Here is a 16,991-nt window from a genome sequence, read left to right as displayed (position 1 = left end):
CTGCTCCTCCTGTGTGCCTGCCTGTTTGCTGGATGTGGCCTTTCTCACCCTTGATCTCAGTCACCCACATCAATCACTTCAGCCGACAGCCTGGCACCCCACCTGCGCAGAGCCAGTCCTCATTGGAGAGGTGCCGGGAGCTCTCCCACTGTGGTGGGACTTTTGCCTCACTGGTATTATGAAAAGATGCACAAAAGGCAAAACTGATCTCTTTCCTAAACCCTTTGGATACCTTGAGATGAGAAAATGTGCAGTGTAGGTCCTGCATCCATGCATCCCCACCCTGGGGGCCCTTGTCAGCCATGCCCTGACTCCTTTGGTGCTCCACGCAATGCCCTCGCCCACTGCAAGCCTGCAGGGAGACCCAGGGGCACCAGCTGGAGAGAGCAGAGCCGTGCATGCCCTGCCACTCCCGGAGAGCAGGAGCTCTCCTTGGAGGAGAGCAGCATGGCCAGCTGCTGAGCCAGGAGAACGTGCAGGTGGAAGATTGTGCCTATGAGCTTCCGTTGGGCCAAATTTATGTTGTCAAACGACTTGGCCGTCATCAGATCTGATCCACCTGGAGCCCTCCCCTGCGTGGAGGGGGAGCTGCTGGTCTGGGACTCGCTCGCCCACGGCCCCCAGCAGCCTGGGGGTTCACCACCTCTCCACCTCACCTCCCTATGGCCCAGCTTCCCTCGGGGGGAGGTTGCCCAAGGCATTCGCTGGGGAGGGAGCTTCTCAATTTAATTTGAAGCCTCAGTTGTTGTCGGGAGCAGTGCGGGAGCAAGGGTGTTGTAGTGGGATGAGCCGTTGCTGTTTCTTGCTGTTAATACCAGTGACATTGTAATTTTCGTGGCTGTAAAGATGCCTGGAGCAGCGAGCGGGCCCCCTTGGAATTAGCAGCAATTTATTTTTTTTTCATACTGAAAGGAACAAATGGTCTTTCCAGCAAGCAACCTTCGCTTCTGTTGCCATGGTCTGTCCTCCTCCCAGGAAAGCACTCGCTTCGGAAAGGCTCGGCAGCCCTGCGGAGTGTGAAGGGCTGCTCACAAAAAAGACGCACACACACACACGCACACACTCACACACACACACACGAAGTAAAAAGCAGCTGCTGGAAGTAAGAGCTAGGCTAATGTGGAGATGAAAGTATTTATGCAGAGCAGAGGTGGAGAATTCTGGCTCCGCGGAGTGGGCGGAAGTGTCCTCATGAATGAGCAGCACGATGCGGGGCTGCCTCGAATAACAAAGAGGGAAGGAGGGCGTTAGGATTTGATAGTACAGACTTCGGAAAAAATGAGAAGCTGAGAAGAGAAGGAAATCATGGCTAATTTAAAACTGCCTTGGAGAAGCAGGTGGGAGGAAGACCTTGAACATTTGCTACACTGTGATTTGAAAGTAAGGAAATCGAAAAACAAGGGTTGGAAGACAGAGCAAGGGAGGGCTCATCTCCTGCTCGCTCTTTAAAATGAACAATACGGACTCTTATAGAGAACATGCGGGATTTTCTGAGAAAACGCAGAGCTCCTGGAGTGAACCATCCTAAGGGAAGGGCTGAGGAAGGAGGATGAAGCCAGTGGCTCCCAAAAAATGATGATGATATGATGAGTCAGAGACACTTTTGCTTGCACTGAAATATTTACTCTTTGTCTGCCTGTATCCTCAAAGCCCACATCAAGAAACGAGGGCAGCCCTTCTTTGTCAGGTTGGAGTTATGCTATCAGGTGGTGTGCTAAGGGGATAAATAGCAGCCAGAGGAGCTTTATCAACTCTTCCTGCTGTTACTTGCTTTGGACCAAATTCTTACTGACTCGGTTGGGCGTGCACTGGTAGTGGTGACCGAGTGCGGAGCCTGGACACCTCTCCCCAGTGTGCCTGCGTTTCCTTTTTTTGCATGCTTAACTTGACAGAGGTGACAACTCCATTATGCAAGGCGCATGTGACAGTGGCACTGTGCCCCTCTTGAAAAGTTGCCCAGGTCTGTATCTCACATTTGATACAAAGAGAGCGAGGGCCATCCAGAAAAAACAGGCGCAAGCGGCCAATACAATCAGTTTCAATGTATTCTCCTTTTCTCAAAAAATACCCTGAACATCTCTCCAAAATAATCAGAGCTGTTAAATAGCACTTATTCTGTGCGGAGGAAGTGCAGCACGATGGGACCACCGACCCATGCCAAGGAAAACACTTGGGCTTGCTTGGCCCGTAACGATGGACCAAACCGAAGGAAACCGGAGGCTGTGGTGCCCATGGGCTCTGCTGGGGGGAGCGGGGGGAAGCGGGACCCGGTGGCGGTCCCGGGGGAGGACGGGCGTGCGGCGGTCGTGCCGTGCATCCGGAGCGCTCGGCGGCTTGCTCTCCCCCCGACGGTGTCTCCCAGCGGCCAAGCCCAATTCAGGTCACGCAAGTAGAGCACCGTCACCGTGCAGTGGGTTCGTGGTGATCAGCCAAATCACAGTGGTTTCACTGAGGGAAGAATTTAGCTTTTATTTTCAAGAGTAAATACATCTCTCTTTGTTTTCTTTCCCCACTGCTATACCAAATATTACCTGCTCGTATTTGACAACTAGTCGGTATTTCTGAAACACTGTTCACGATCCCAACACCAGCACTGAGTAACGATGTAGCGCTACGTATGTAAAGGCTTTACGGCTTAGAGTACAAGGATGAACTGCAGAAATCCTTTAAGGACTGTATTTGATCAGTCCCATATTCTGCCTCCACCTTTCCCATGCAGTATTAATAACCCTGTTTCTAACCAGACTGTCTCTGTCCCACTCGGCCACATCCCACTCTCACAGGTATGCAGATCTTCAGACATCTATCCTCAGATGTCTGCTCAACAGTACCAGTATTTAGCAGCCCAGACGAGATGCTGGCCCAGGGTGGGAAGGCAGGGAGGCAAGCAGCCGGCTTGCCACAGGCTGCTGGAGGGAGAGTGCTGGTCGCGTAGGGCCAGGTTATATTCTCTGCTGCAACAAGGCAGCGTCGTGGCACTCATGCAGAGACCCGTCACAAATACGTCACGCGTCGCGCAGAGAGCCGTCGCATGACAAATACACCACTTGCATGCATAGGTATCAGGTTAAAAAAAGAGTAGTATTTGAGCTATACACTTCATATTAGCTGTGCATGCCTGATGATGGGAGGGGAGGGCTTCAACTGTGTCAGGAATTTTATGTGTGAAAAGAGATTTTATGAAAGCCTCTAAGCTCACAGTCATTTTCTTGTACTTTTTGTGGAGCAGGAGGTGAAAAATGTAGATTTGATTAGTGTTGCTGGATCTGTTCTGATAAAAGACATCTTTGCTATGTCTTTCCATCCTCACACGAGGAGACATTTTAGCTCCTGTGTTTCTTTTCTCTACCTCTGCACATGAAACAGATCTTTCCCTCCTATAGGTCTGTCTGCAAAGGTATTTATCCTTGATCTTCAGGAGCCCTCAGTCATCCCCAGTCTCTGGCGCTGCTGTTCCCGTCTATGGCTGTGCGTGGGGCTGCCCCGCTGCCCCCAGCCAGCCCCCGTGCAGTGCAAGACTGCCGCAGCAGGGCTCCCTGCTGGGCTCCTGCATCCCACCGGCCGCTCTCACGCACTCCGTGAGATCCCCATGTGATGGCCTCCGTGCGAGCGGAACATGTCGCGGTGCTCAGTTGGAAAGGGGGGCATTTATAGGAACCGATATAGGGATGAGGTGGTCTCCCCCTGGGTTTGCCCCTGCTTGCAGGGAGCGGGGCGAGGACATGGTGCTGGGGGGGCCAGCGTCACGCCGGGGCAGGGCTTCTCGTGTCCCAGGCCTGCCGCACCGGGCAAGTCCCTGACGCCCTGGAGGCGGGAGCAGGGCAGGAGGAATGGCTGAAACACCAACCACTGACAGCCTTATTTTGGTCAATGTCCCACTGAAGTCAAGGGGATATTGCTCCAGGAAAAACTGGATAAGGATCTGGGGATTTGGCAGTGGGAGAGTTTCTGTCTTCTCACTGTTTATTCCCCGAGTGGAGCCCTAACCCGCTGTTTGTGACTTCATGATCATTTCCAGAGCCTGCGCTAATGATGTCATACCCGGGGGATTCTGGCTTCAGGTGGGAAATTAACAGCAGGAGCAGATGAACTCTTTAATAAACAAAGTTCCTGTTTTCATGCAAATGTCTTTAGAAATAAGGCATGAGGGGAGCGAGAAATACAGAAATTTATGGTATAGAAGCGACGCTGTTTGGAAACAGACTTTTTATGAGTTTTCCAAGAGGCGCCAGCTGCTCTTTAATGTTTTCATTTAAGAGTTTTATGTATGAAAGCTCTAGCTTGTGTAAACAGCAAGGCTGAGAAAGTTGCAGGGATTGTTGTTAATGGTGAACCTAACAGGCTGGGGATTTGGCTCGGAAAAGATGGCGAGCGTTGATGTTTATCCAGAGCGGAGGTTTTTAATGCGTCCGGATGACGCCTCTGACATCCCTGTTGTTCTCCGGCCTCTTCCGCCTGTCCCCCTGGCTCTCGTGACCACCCCCAAAGCTTCCCGTGTCCCTCCTTCCTCCCGAGACCTGGGAGAAGGTGGCACAAGCGCGTGGGAAACCCTCCAGCCGGGGCAGCCCCTTCTCCGCTGTGCAGCAGCTTGTCATCCCTCAGGGAGGCCGGACCCCTTACTGCCCCGAGAAGCAAGCTCCAGGTTAGGAGACGGCCCCGGCCCTGCCCCGCCGCCCCGGCCCCGGCCCCGGCCCCGGCCGCGGAGGCAGAGCTGGGCAGGGTGCTCCTGCGGCGGCGTGGCGGAACGCGTGCCAGCCCTCCCATCGCCCGCTCCGCCACGTGCCCTGGTACTGCCTGCCTTCGCCGACAGCCGTCGCTGAACTGCGTCTATTACTCTGCTATTTTGGGGAGTGCCTATTGTGCGCTCCAATTAATGTAATTGCTTCATTTTGCTGGAGAGAGTGCTGGAGCCCGTGCCACAAATAGCTGGGTGCGCGTTCTTCTGGTGGGCTCCCTTTGTTTGGCGGTTAGCTCTCCAGGGGTGAAATGCCTGGCACCGTATTAGAAAAACTAATGGAGTCCCTTCAGGAAGGCCGGCGGGCACGAAGCAGACAGCTGCGCGCCCGGCACTGCCCAAGGAGGACCTGGGCAGCGATCCTTGGTGCTTGCTGCTCTCCATCTTGCTCGCACGTTTTTCTGCAGCAGCTTTCTCTTTGCTCATCTACAGGAATGCTCTGCATCTAGCCTGCCTGTTTTTGAAAAGGTGACTGCTGATGACAGCTCAGATAACAAGAGGGTGGGGTTTTTTTTTTTGTCTTCATGAGAACGCCTCCGGTTCTATTAATAAAATCCTGAATCTGACTCGTCCTTCTGAGAACTCCCGGCCCCTCTTCACCCATTCAAATCTGTATTTTTAAGCTGCTGTAGGTGGATTGTCGACAATGGTTGTTATGCAAACTCCAAGTGCTGGCTTCAGGAGCTTCTTGGAAACCTGCAATGAGTAATCTTTATGTTTCTGACAGGTCTACGAGGAGGGAGGGGGTGCAGTTTTGCTGAAGATAGGTTGACAAAACAAGTGTCAATTAATGACAAACTAACTGCCAAAAATACTCGCATCAAACACTGGAAACAATGAGCGAACGGTATGACAGAACATCTCTGAGGCTGGGGAGTGCACCAAGGACAGAGCCTTTTGCTAGTAAACTGATATTTTAACCTTTTTTTAATTATTCGGGTCAGGAGAAATGATCGGGTCCTTTGTTCTCCAGTGTTACTTGTAGGTTTGGTGGTTTTTTATTTTTTTACTCATAGGCAGTGGCTGTACTTGGAAGATGAGACAGGTGTGTTTATTTCTCCAGCTTGTTGTGTGAAGCGAGCGCTGATCACATGAAACCTGATCAATACCGTGAGGTCGTAGAGGTGTGAGATGGCCATCAAAATTTGAGGAACCCTGGTCAGTACTAACCTGGACAGCGGAGGCTTCTGAACTCGAAGCTGAAGCAGCCGTCTTGTGGTCCAGTGGTCTGTCAGTAGGCTGATACTTTCGGAAAAAATTTCTCTGAAGAAAAATTTCCCTGAACAGAGTATCGGCTGTGGATAGCTCCTTCTGTACACGGTCCACGTGGGAAGTCCAACGTGCAAGCCTTCAGATGCCGAGCTGAGCAAAATGGGGCGAGAAGGGCTTCTTGGGGAAGGGGACTCGCAGCAACTTGAGTACCCTTCCTGGCCTGCGGTGCATTTGGGTGGATAGCCATGTGCAGTTTGCCGTTTGACCCAAAGCCGTCACATCCTACGCTGGCTGGAATTAGGAAGTGTGGCTTTGCGGTACCTGTTTCCTGACTGCGCTGAGCAGCTCCTGTGGCTGCAGAGCATGCCTGCAGCAGATGGGGCAGAGGAGCCAGAGCAGCCCTGCGCACAGCCCTCGGCCCCGGGGCTGCTCCTGCCTCTGACACCCAGGACGAGTCACCTAGGGGTTTGTAACAGCATCAACCAAAGCGGCACGGGCTCATCTCAGGTGACTTTCCAAGGTGCCAAGCTCCTCTTACTGATAGTTCACACTGCTATCACACTCCTAGCCCTCCCCAAAGCAGACTTGCGTTTGGCAGAGGTCTGGAGGTGTCTGTCTGCAGTGTAGCTGCACGGATGTGACCCTGGGGTCGGCAGCCTCTGAAAGGCACAGCGCCAGGTGCCATGTATTACCTTACATTGCTGTTCTCTGTAAAGCACCCTGTGTTATTGCCAGCTGTCACACCCAAGTACCCGTAACAAGCCACATCTTTGCATCACGCTGGTAGTCACAAGGAGGCAATACCCAGGAGTCCACCGGCTGGAAAGCCCCATCTTCGTGCACAAGCATTGCTTATTACCACCCCGTAGCTCAGAGATCTTCAGACGGCGATCTAGCCTGTGAATCGGTGTTTTCTAATGCTGGGAGTCTCCATGCTCCTGCCAGTCTGCTAGTTCCATCGCTCCCCTCTCAAGTGAGTCAACAGCCATCTGTGCATGCTGAAAAATCAAATAACTTCTGCTTTAAGAGGGCTTTTTGTCATTTATAATGAATCCCTCTGCATCACCCTATGTGGTAACTAGTGATGTCCAAGATGAAATCAGGAGGAAAGAGTGTGATCTGAAGCCACCCACAGCAGCCTGGTATCACCTTTCTGTCTCAGCTGCACTTCAGCAAGCCAGCTGAAACGAGGCAGTTTTCTCTGTGCTTGGTGCCAAACACTACTCTCAGTGAAGCAGAGGGAAGTTTTGTTTTTCCCTAAATAGGAATGATTTGGCCTTTGGTGGTGCTCAACTGCAAAGAATCCAGCACTTTTTTGATCTTGTCAGAGTGGCTGAGATGGTCATAAATCAGAAGGGCTGCTCCAGAAATATTTTCCCTGGGTTTGATTCTCCATCCCACCATGCTGGTATAATGAAAAGAAAAATTGGGCCCACCACGGGTTTAATTTTACAGATAACCGCTCTCTTTCCAGGCAATCTTTGTGATTAATTTTTCTCACAGTCAGTTTTTTGGGGGGGGTTGTTTCATAGGGCCGTTCAGTTTTTTTTACCCTCCTCTCCTCTTCCATATGGGGAAGAATAAAGTGAAGAAACAACATTTTCAGAGAAGAAAGACTTGGAAAGAGTTGCTGTTTTCTGGGAGTCTGCTACAGCTGTTAATTTGTGGAAAACCTCAGTGGAAAGTAAGCAATATGGCAGCATCGCTTTACACGAGAATTCAGCAATGGCCTCATTCCAAACCATGGCTGATTTAGGTTCTTGGCTTGCGCAGCCAAAGCTTCATGTAGTGTCATGCTTTTTTTTATAGATAATGTTGATGCAGCTGTGGAAGGCTCTGATGTTCATTTTTTTTAACGTGGAATTGTCGTCATTCAATCAAGCTTAAGCATTGTGGAGCTGTGATGTTGTTTGTCTTTGCTTGTTAGATGTTGGCAGGTGACCCTGAGACGGGCTGAGATGTTTGGGAAAGAAGAAAAGGCTCCCTCCCTTCTTCCTTGCCTTGTTCACAGAAATGCACAGAGACCCAAACTCCCATCCAAAAAGGCAGGGACTCTGAGAAAATTTGGAGCTGGATTTAAACATTGTGGGCTGGGCCCCTTCTGCCTCTCCAGAGCACGCACGCTCTTCTCTTCCTGTAGACTTTGTTCCTCTCCAGCATTTGTCATGCATAGTTGGTGGCATATCAAGATTTTGAGTACTGTACTGAGTGCAGGAACCTCTTTTTCTTGGATGGACATTTTGTTTGTGGAGAATACAGCATGGTGCTCAGTTGTCTGGGCAGAAATGAACATTGAGGAAAATCTCAGCTATGTGACACTGAGTAGATCAGAGATTAGTTTTCCAGTAGAAATGTCCAATTATTCAAACCTCTCCAGTAGACGAAAGAGCTTTTGACAATCTGTTTTGCTAAAAAACCCTGCAATTTGGCAAGGGTTAGATGACCTATCAGGGATTAGAAAAGGGGAGAAGGGTTTCTAATTAATGTCAGCCCAGCTGTTAACGTGGGGAGTATCAGTGAGTGGTAGCACAAGGCGTCTCTTTCATATATTTCTGTGATTACGGTTCACGTGTATATTGCAACGTGGACCTGTAGCCTTCTGCATAGAGCGTTGCACAAGTTCCCCGTTCCCAGGTAGAGCGTTAGCGTGCACTGGACCAGCTGCCGCTTCTCGGCTCTGCCTCCTTTTCCAAGGCAGGCTTTTATGAATGGGTAAGCCCCATTTTTTTTTCCAGCGCTACCTTGTCACATAATGACTGATTCACTCACCTCCTTATCTCTGGGCCATATGACTTACTTTGATTGCACCTTCCTTGCCAACTTGGCTAAGTATCTTGTTTCTTTCCCCGAGGGCAAATTAGGGCAGAATCCTTGAATCCTTAGAGTTTCCCGCAGCATCTGGAAAGAAGAGGAAAACCAGAGATGGGCCAGAAAGAGGCAGGCAGAGAAAGATGAAAGAATTTGGAGGCGGGAAGTATTCGCTCTTGGAATGAAGCTTCCTTCTGGCTGGCCTAAGGCAGAGCAATTTACTCTTTTCTGCAACATGCAGAATGGCCCAGCCCCTGCTCTTAGGAGTAAACATTGCAAAGGTGCCTGAGGGGCCCCCTGTTTATATTTTTATAAGCTACTTGGTCTCCTTTGAGTCTCAGGCTATATCCCCATCGCCAATATTGGAGCTAGCGTGAAGTGAGGCAGTGTCTTGTGGAGACATCTGAGCTAGGCTGAAGAAGTTTAGCTGCTCGAAGTAGTTTACCCACAGCAGTGCATTTGTCAGAGCATTATACCTGCCTGCTGCCATACCTTATCCTGTGCCAAGTCCTGTTTAAAGCTGTCTCCAGCCCTCACTTGGGACTGTCTGTGCAGCAAAGGCTTTTGCTGCAGTCCTGGCTTCTCTGCAGCTGCCGGCTGAGGCTCAAGGACCTAAATGCCAGAGTCAGGGTTTGGGAGCTGGACCCACATCAGTGCTTTCGAAAGCTTTTTGTAGGGCTGAACCCACGTTCGCTATTAGCACTGTTAAATGCTTTCCTGTTTTTCTCTGTCCCCTTGAACTCATATTGCACCCCTAACCGACTATCGTGTTTTGTTTTTAATGACAGAGCAAAGGTGCCAAAATATTTCAGTAGCTCCCTTAGGAACATCTGCAACTTCTTTAGCTAGTATTTTCACAGCTGGCCATAACTTTATTTTAGTTTTGAATGCTAATAGTAGCGAATCTGGGATCCTGAAGGAGAACAATGGCTAATTTCCCTTGTATCAGGATTACAAAAAGCTATGCTAGCACCTTTGAATAAATGCCCAGGAACAGAGCTAAGGGGGAGTTTGTCATTTGAAAGACAAAGTTGCTAAGCTCCAGACAGAGCTTAGACTGGCCTTCAGACTTAGGATAAGCTTCGTGTTTGGAGCCACCAGGACCAAAACATACAGACAACTCAGAGGACAGAGCTGCTGCCGCTGCTGCTGCAGTTCATGCTGCCCGAGTGGCAGGAGCGCCGTCCGATCACTGCCTCCAGTCCAGTTTCTGTCGTCTTCGATGAAAACAGGAAGAGCAAAATCTTGCACCTCTAATGCGATACCAAGGTCTTGGAACACGAGTTAGGTCTGGGAATTCGAACTTCCACCCAGCAAAAATTCTGCAGACCTTTAATTGCTGCTCTGATTTATTACCTGCTAGCTATGCTTAATTGGTCTAACAATGAAAATAAGCCAACGTATTTAATCGTTGTATCGACCTATCACTCATAATCTTTGTGCTGCAACTCTTCACTCCCTATACTGAGCTAGCAAAGCATGAAAAAACCAAAGAGCATGCTGGAAAGCTTCCAATTTTATTTAACCACTAACAAACAAATCTGTTAAAATCAAAGAAGTTTTAGACTGAGCTCTTTACCCAAATGTTTTTTCTCCTACAGTGGCATAGTCTTCAGCTCCTGCTGGTGTGGAGTCCGCACCTTACCTCACACTCAGAAGTGCAGCATCAGGTACCACTTCTGAGCGTGGCCCCCACCCACCCGTGACATCTGCGCCCCGACCCAGGCAGCAGCTAACAGCCTGCACCCTGTTTCTCAAGAGCAAAATGTCGAGGGATGTGGGTCTGCAGCGACGATTTGAACACATATACGCGCGGCACTGGCAGACTGAGAAGCAAACACGTCAGTCCGCACGTTTCATCCGGATGTCCCATCTCATCAGTGGTGTCTTCTGCCGGCGACACAGGCAGGCTGCAAAGCGGCACGGGCTGTATCTGCTCTTGCAGAAGTCCTTGATGGTCTACCTTTTGGGGGAGGTGGAGCTCCCCGGTGAAGGACGGGGGTAGTGGAGGTCAGTGTCACGTGCCGCTTCCTGAAGGCGGAAGACACCGTTTCCTGAAGACGTTGCTTCCCAAGTGCCGTGTCTGTAGGTGGGCCCATGCCAGCATGCTCGAGCACTGACTAGGTCTGACTGTCGGATTTCCCACAGCTCAGGGGGAATGGCGAGGTGGGGTAGGATTCTGGGCTCCTGTTGAGGCTCGTTCCCGACACAGGCAGGTATCTCTGGCGGGCTGTTACGGTGCTGCCCTGGGGGCAGAAGGCCCGGCACCCCTCTCGCTTGCACCGGGACCATGAGCTAGTAATTCCCTCAGATGCAGTGGGATTTCTTTCGACGTACCTCTGAGTGGGAGGGGAATATGGCTTGTCACTTCTTTCACATTCCCGTGGACCTGCCCTGTCAAACTCGGCGGGAGCTTTGCCATTAATTGCAACTCAAGCAGACACGTTGCTGAGTGCGATACAATCCAACAGAAATCTTTAAAACTCCCCAGATTACCTCCATTGCTGCAGTTAATTTTTAGTCCATGACTTCTCTACAAAACCAGATACAACTAAAACATGCAATTCAAGAAGGCTTAGTGCCTTGACCTAAGTGCTAAGGTATTGCACGAGCTGCCTGCCAGATACCACAGCCCCCGCCGTTGCAGACAGGTAATTAGGTCACCACTTGTGAACTTTTGACGCACTCAGACTTACGGCCTGATAGCACGATGCCCTCAAGAAAGTCAGGGCAATTCGCCTATCATCATGAATCTAACGAGCACTGAACTCCAGTCAGTCATTTAGAATAAGATGGCTTCAGCCCTCTGTATTTTAATCCTACCTGAGGGCACAGAGCTTGCCTACGTGGGTGTCTTGCTGGAGATGCCCGAGGGAGCTGCTGTGCTGGTGCGGTACCATGCAGGGACGCTCGCTCGGGTCCTCTGCAGACTTGGGAGCCTCCAGAGGGGCGAGCGGTGTGCTTCAGCACTTTAACACCGCGGCAGGAGGTGTGTGTATCTCTGTGCCACGGCGAGCCCCCAGAGGCAATGCAGGACCGTGATGGAAGAGCGTGGCTAAGGGCCGAGCCTGGCGGTGCCGCGGTTCCAGGCGTGTGGGAGACGGGAGGTGTCCTAAAAATGTCTCCTATCGTCTTTTGTAAGCGGCAAACGCAGGGGCTGGTCAACTCACCTCCCTCTCTCCTTGCTGTATTTGTGTATTCTGCATATTTTTTCCTCATACTCCATCTCCAGACACTTTCCCATCAGCTCACGCTGTTATGTCACTCTCCAGTTGGTGAACTCAGTACGACCAGGAAACGCTGAAGGAAAATGAGATGCAGCTGTGGTAACTGCTCTCATATTCCCCTTCGACGCAGTTGCTGTTGGAGCGCTCGGACTGTTACTTTGACTTTGTTCCTCTGCGGAGCACGCTTACATCAAACCGTCAATCTCATCTGCCTTTCGGTTCAGCCCGCCTGCCCCTGCGGAACAGCTTGTTCAATGCGCTTGCATCCTCCCCGGTCGCCCTCCGTGGGGATGACTGAGTCCGTAATGCAGCACATCTGGCGGGGACCACAGGGGACACTGGAACCTAAGAGGGGCTTGGATCTGCTGTTCAGTTATGTCACGTCTGACTGGTGCTTGTTTGTGTATTTTCAGAAAACCCAGATAAAAGAATATGAAAAGAGGAGAGTAAAAAAGGTTTTTCTCCGTAAATTAATAGTGGCCTCAGAGCTCCCGTGGTGGAAAAACTGCTGTGTGATGCAATGCCAGTAAAATAGAAGCAACTGTAACTTCACAGAAAAAGCAGTGATATTCTGATTAATTGCTGTGTTTTCTGAGGTTTCAGTAAAAATGGCTGCTGATTATTTCTGAAACTTATGATGACTGTCTTAGTGCATAACCCGTTCTTAACATCAATTTGGCAAACAGAAAAGGAAATATATCATACGATATTCCGCTTGTAGGGCCAAGTTCTGTCATCTATCTGCTTGCAAAGCCTCTGTTGACTGCCTTGGGATTTCTCCTTGCAGAATGATGGCAGGACATGATCCAGACCCAATATAAACGTAACATATGAACCACTATATCTTCAGATGGAGAAAACGTGTGTAGAATTTCCCCGTGCTATCATGTGCATACTTTATAGGCAACTGCCTCCACGGTTATTGAAAAGAAGCACAGACGTCTGTGGTTAGACATCAGTGACTATTGTGGGAGGGAAAAGAGGGAAACTGGAAGGCTTAGAATTTGTGCTTGATTGGTTTACTGAAAAATACAAGGTGAGAGAAATGAAAACAGTTTAGGACAGAACCGTAAGGAGGGGAAATTGGCATTGCTGGCAACACTGATGAAATATAATGTCCTTGCCAGAAGAGTATAAATAATGGGTTTCCTGATAGAAAATGTTGATGAGGCCAGTAGCAGGGAGAGGCTGAGGAAAATGTATGCATGTGGAAACTGAGTTTTATTTTGGCGGTGACTGAAAATAACCATGAAGCCTGGAGCTTGTAAACCTGGGAATCCTGAAATTAATAATTTTTGGAGTTAACTGTTGGAGAGTGATAGCCCCATGAGGACCATTTGCTTTTCAGGTTGTGCTGGTTTTGGCTGGGATAGAGTTAATTTTCTTCACAGTAGCTAGTATGGGGCTGTGTTTTGGATTTGTGCTGAAGACAGTGTTGGTATTACAGAGATGTTTTAGCTATTGCTGAGCAGTGCTGACACAGAGTCAAGGCCTGTTCTGCTCCTCACCCCACCCCACCAGCGAGTAGGGAAGAAGAAGGAAGAAGTTAAGAAGCTGGGAGGGGGCACAGCTGGGACAGCTGATCCCAACTGACCCAAGGGCTATTCCACACCATATGGCGTCATGCTCAGCACGTAAAGCTGGGGAAGGAGAAGGAAGGGGGGACGTTCGGAGTGATGGCGTTTGTCTTCCCAAGTAACTGCTACACGTGATGGAGCCCTGCTTTCCTGGAGATGGCTGAACACCTGCCTGCCCATGGGAAGCAGTGAATGAATTCCTTGCTTTGCTTTGCTTGTGTGCAGCTTTTGCTTTCCCTATTAAACTGTCTTTATCTCAACCCACGAGTTTTCTCACATCTACCCCTCTGATTCTCTCCCCCGTCCCACTGGGAGGGAGTGAGCGAGCGGCTGTGTGGGGCTTAGTTGCCGGCTGGGGTTAAATCATGACACAGGTCTTGCCTATTTTAAGTCCTCAGACTCACTGCTGGCTGTATAACATCTTGTGAAGCAGTGGTTATCCGAGATAGCAGCCTTCATTTAAACAGCAGTCATGGAGGCTGCAGGAAGTGCTGGTGGCAAAGGGATGTTTTGTTACTGGCTCTGCTTTGGGCAGGTTTGACGCAGCACACGTCTCTGCACTACCTGATCGATGCCTTCCGTAGGTGTGTTACATGTCACCGCTATCTGTCCTGTGCGATTTTTTTCTAGTCCTCTCTCCGCGGGGAGGAATGTCTACCATATAGTACTATGTTTCAGTAGAGTGTCTTGCTTAAATCTGCACCATGGGACACATTGAAGCTCTGGAGGTCTCTTGTCCAAAAACCTGCTCAACACAAGGCTAGCTTCACAGCGAGACCAGGTTTTCCAGGGCCTTGCTCAGGCACATTCTGCGTATCTCCAAGGATGGAGAGTTCACGGCTTCCCTGGGCGGTAGGCCTGCTTCATCAGGTAAGATGATCCTTCTTTATAACTTTAAATGATTGGTGCCGATCCAGGTTTTAGGCCTTTACAACAGAGGATGCTATTCATCGCCTTTGGGGCAGGTTTGGGCTGCTTGAGTAGAAGCAGATGAAGGAAGATTTTCTTGGCCTGACAGCAAACCTCAGTATTAGCCCCAAGAAACTTGATCTAAAGAGGTTTCCACAAAGGCAAGCCTCAGGCTACCTGGCAGAGAGAGAGGCTCCTGCAGGGAATTGTTCAGAGCACCTCTGTGAAGCTCCTGCTTTGAAATGCCCTCAAGAAGTGCTGGTCTATCTTCACTGATAACAGCAGGCACGTAGGAAGATTAGCTTCCCCTCTGCTTCCGACGGGCATCCTCTGTGCATGAACCTTTCTACCATTAAGCCTGAAATTTACGCCCTTTTTTCTTCTTCTGGACAGAAAACTAAGGAGATCTGGAAGGTCAATGGGGAGAAAGCTGCTGCTTAAGGGCAGCTTGGATTCATATACAGCTTGGATTCAACAGCTTGGATTTATATACAGTAATGATAACGCTGATGATTCACCAGCCCTTCAGCTCCTCGTCCTGTGCATAGGTTGTGACTGTCCTTCAACAGACTTGGGAATTTGTTGAGACAGAGCAGTATTTGCGATCACCCACTGTTTTTCATCGCCTGGGAGCTGGAAAGTCTCGGCCTTATAAGCCAAAATCCCAGACCAAATCTGCTGCCTTTGCACCTAGCGCGCCTAGTAGTCTCTCCTCTACAAATACAAATGTATTGGTGGTAAGATCTCAAAACAGTCCATCACAGTGCATTCCCAGGGGATCAATTAAAAGACTTGCTCCATTGTGTCCCTGATCCCCACGTAGTCAGACCTTGGTGGGTAGCAGAGGAAATGGGTTCTAGGTGGGAAGGCTCCTGAAACCCCTTCCTCAGGGCCAAGAGCTGCAGTTTGCACAGGCAAGCAGCAGAAACAGTAGACAGGGAAAGACAAAAACTTAGCGATTGTCCAGACCAAGCATGAATCCATCGCTTCTTCACCACACCATGAAAAAAAATACCAGATGCTTCCCCGGAGTTTTCCTGTCATATGCAAGCACGATGCTCTGCTCGGGGATGCCACGGCATCATGGGCCGAGGAGCTGCGCTGTGCAGCGATCCCGGTGGTGTGCTGCCCAGCTGTGGTTCTGGCCCCTCCATCCTGGGCAAGCTCCTGGCTGGGAGGACGTTGCAGAGGTGTTTGCTATGTCCTCTTTCAACTTCACCTGTGCTTAGTTTTTCTGGCAGATAGGGCTGGACCTCCTATCTATTCATTTCGGAGGAAAAAGATAATTTGCGTGCCAGGGCAAGACGCTGCCACAGGATGTTTCATTTTGCGCGCGACTCTTGCTTTGGTCCTTTGCTCCATGTTGGGATTTGATGTTGTAATGAAAAATCACAAGGTGCTGCCGCTTTATTGGAAAACGTTGCGGGTCACACGAAGCTAGTGGGGTACAGGTCACTCCTAAAAACCCACGCATGCCTACGGCTCGCAGGGTGGCTGGTGAGCCCTTCTCGGGCTGCCAGTGCAGCATCGTCCCCTCAGTACCGTGCTTCCCTTCTGCTGCGCTTGTAGCCTGGCTTCCCAAGAGAGCAAGGCCTGTGGGGTCTTGCTTTGCAATGCGTGTGAAAGAAAGTCCCTGACAAACATCTTTCAGCATTTGGCAGGTTTCAATCAAATTTGTCAGTAGGGTGGAGATCTCAGCAACTTTATGTTCTTACAAGTTTTGTGAAAATAAACAGCCAGGTAAAGAGGAGACAAGTCCTCATTGATATTCCTGCTGTGGGAAAGGCTAACGTAGGAGCTTGTATCTCGTTACAGCATCTGGATGGGAGACACGAAGCTCCAGGGTTTTCCCTGCCTGTGGAGCTCTTTGTTTCCTTCCCCACCCCAAGTCAAGGCAAGCGCTGCGTAGCGAGAGGTGGAGCTGGGGCTGCCTTCCCACCCGCATGAGGGATGGCAGTGCCCTAAGTGCCGCGCTTCGAGCGCGGTCCACGGGCGGCCTCTTCCCAGGCCCCTCTGGATCTCTTCTCTGTCCACTGTGGCAAAGCCCAGTTTGTGAAGCGTGTGCATGTCTCCCTGCTGGCTGCTGGCAAAGAAGGACTTTTTTTTTTAAAAACAGAGCACAAATGCTTACCCAGAGTCAACTGTCTCTGGCCTCCTGTCTGCAGAATCTCTTTTATGAAGTAAATGTTTATGCTTTCAGACTCCCTCTAGGCCTGTATAATCATTCAGCACATGGCTGCAGGATAAATCTGTTCTTGCAGTTAGCAAAGGAGTAAATGCATTCTCCAAAATCCTCAACGAAACCACGAGAATTGGAGGGACACCAAACCAAAACATTCTTCTCATTTAGCCTGTTAGAGCTGCTGGGAAACTGGATATTTTGCAAAGGAACTGGCTTTTTTCCCCCCTTCACTGCTTTTTCTTTTTTTCCTTGAAGTCTGCAGCAATGGAATGAGTGAATTATTTCCTGGGGCAGCTGCTGTGTAACATCCAATACTTTATTCTTTGCGCTCATAAAAATAA

This window comes from Mycteria americana, chromosome 3 (assembly GCF_035582795.1).
Source record: "Mycteria americana isolate JAX WOST 10 ecotype Jacksonville Zoo and Gardens chromosome 3, USCA_MyAme_1.0, whole genome shotgun sequence".
Lineage (NCBI taxonomy): Eukaryota > Metazoa > Chordata > Aves > Ciconiiformes > Ciconiidae > Mycteria > Mycteria americana.
The sequence above is the reverse complement of the archived record's forward strand: the minus strand, read 5'-3'. Positions refer to the sequence as shown.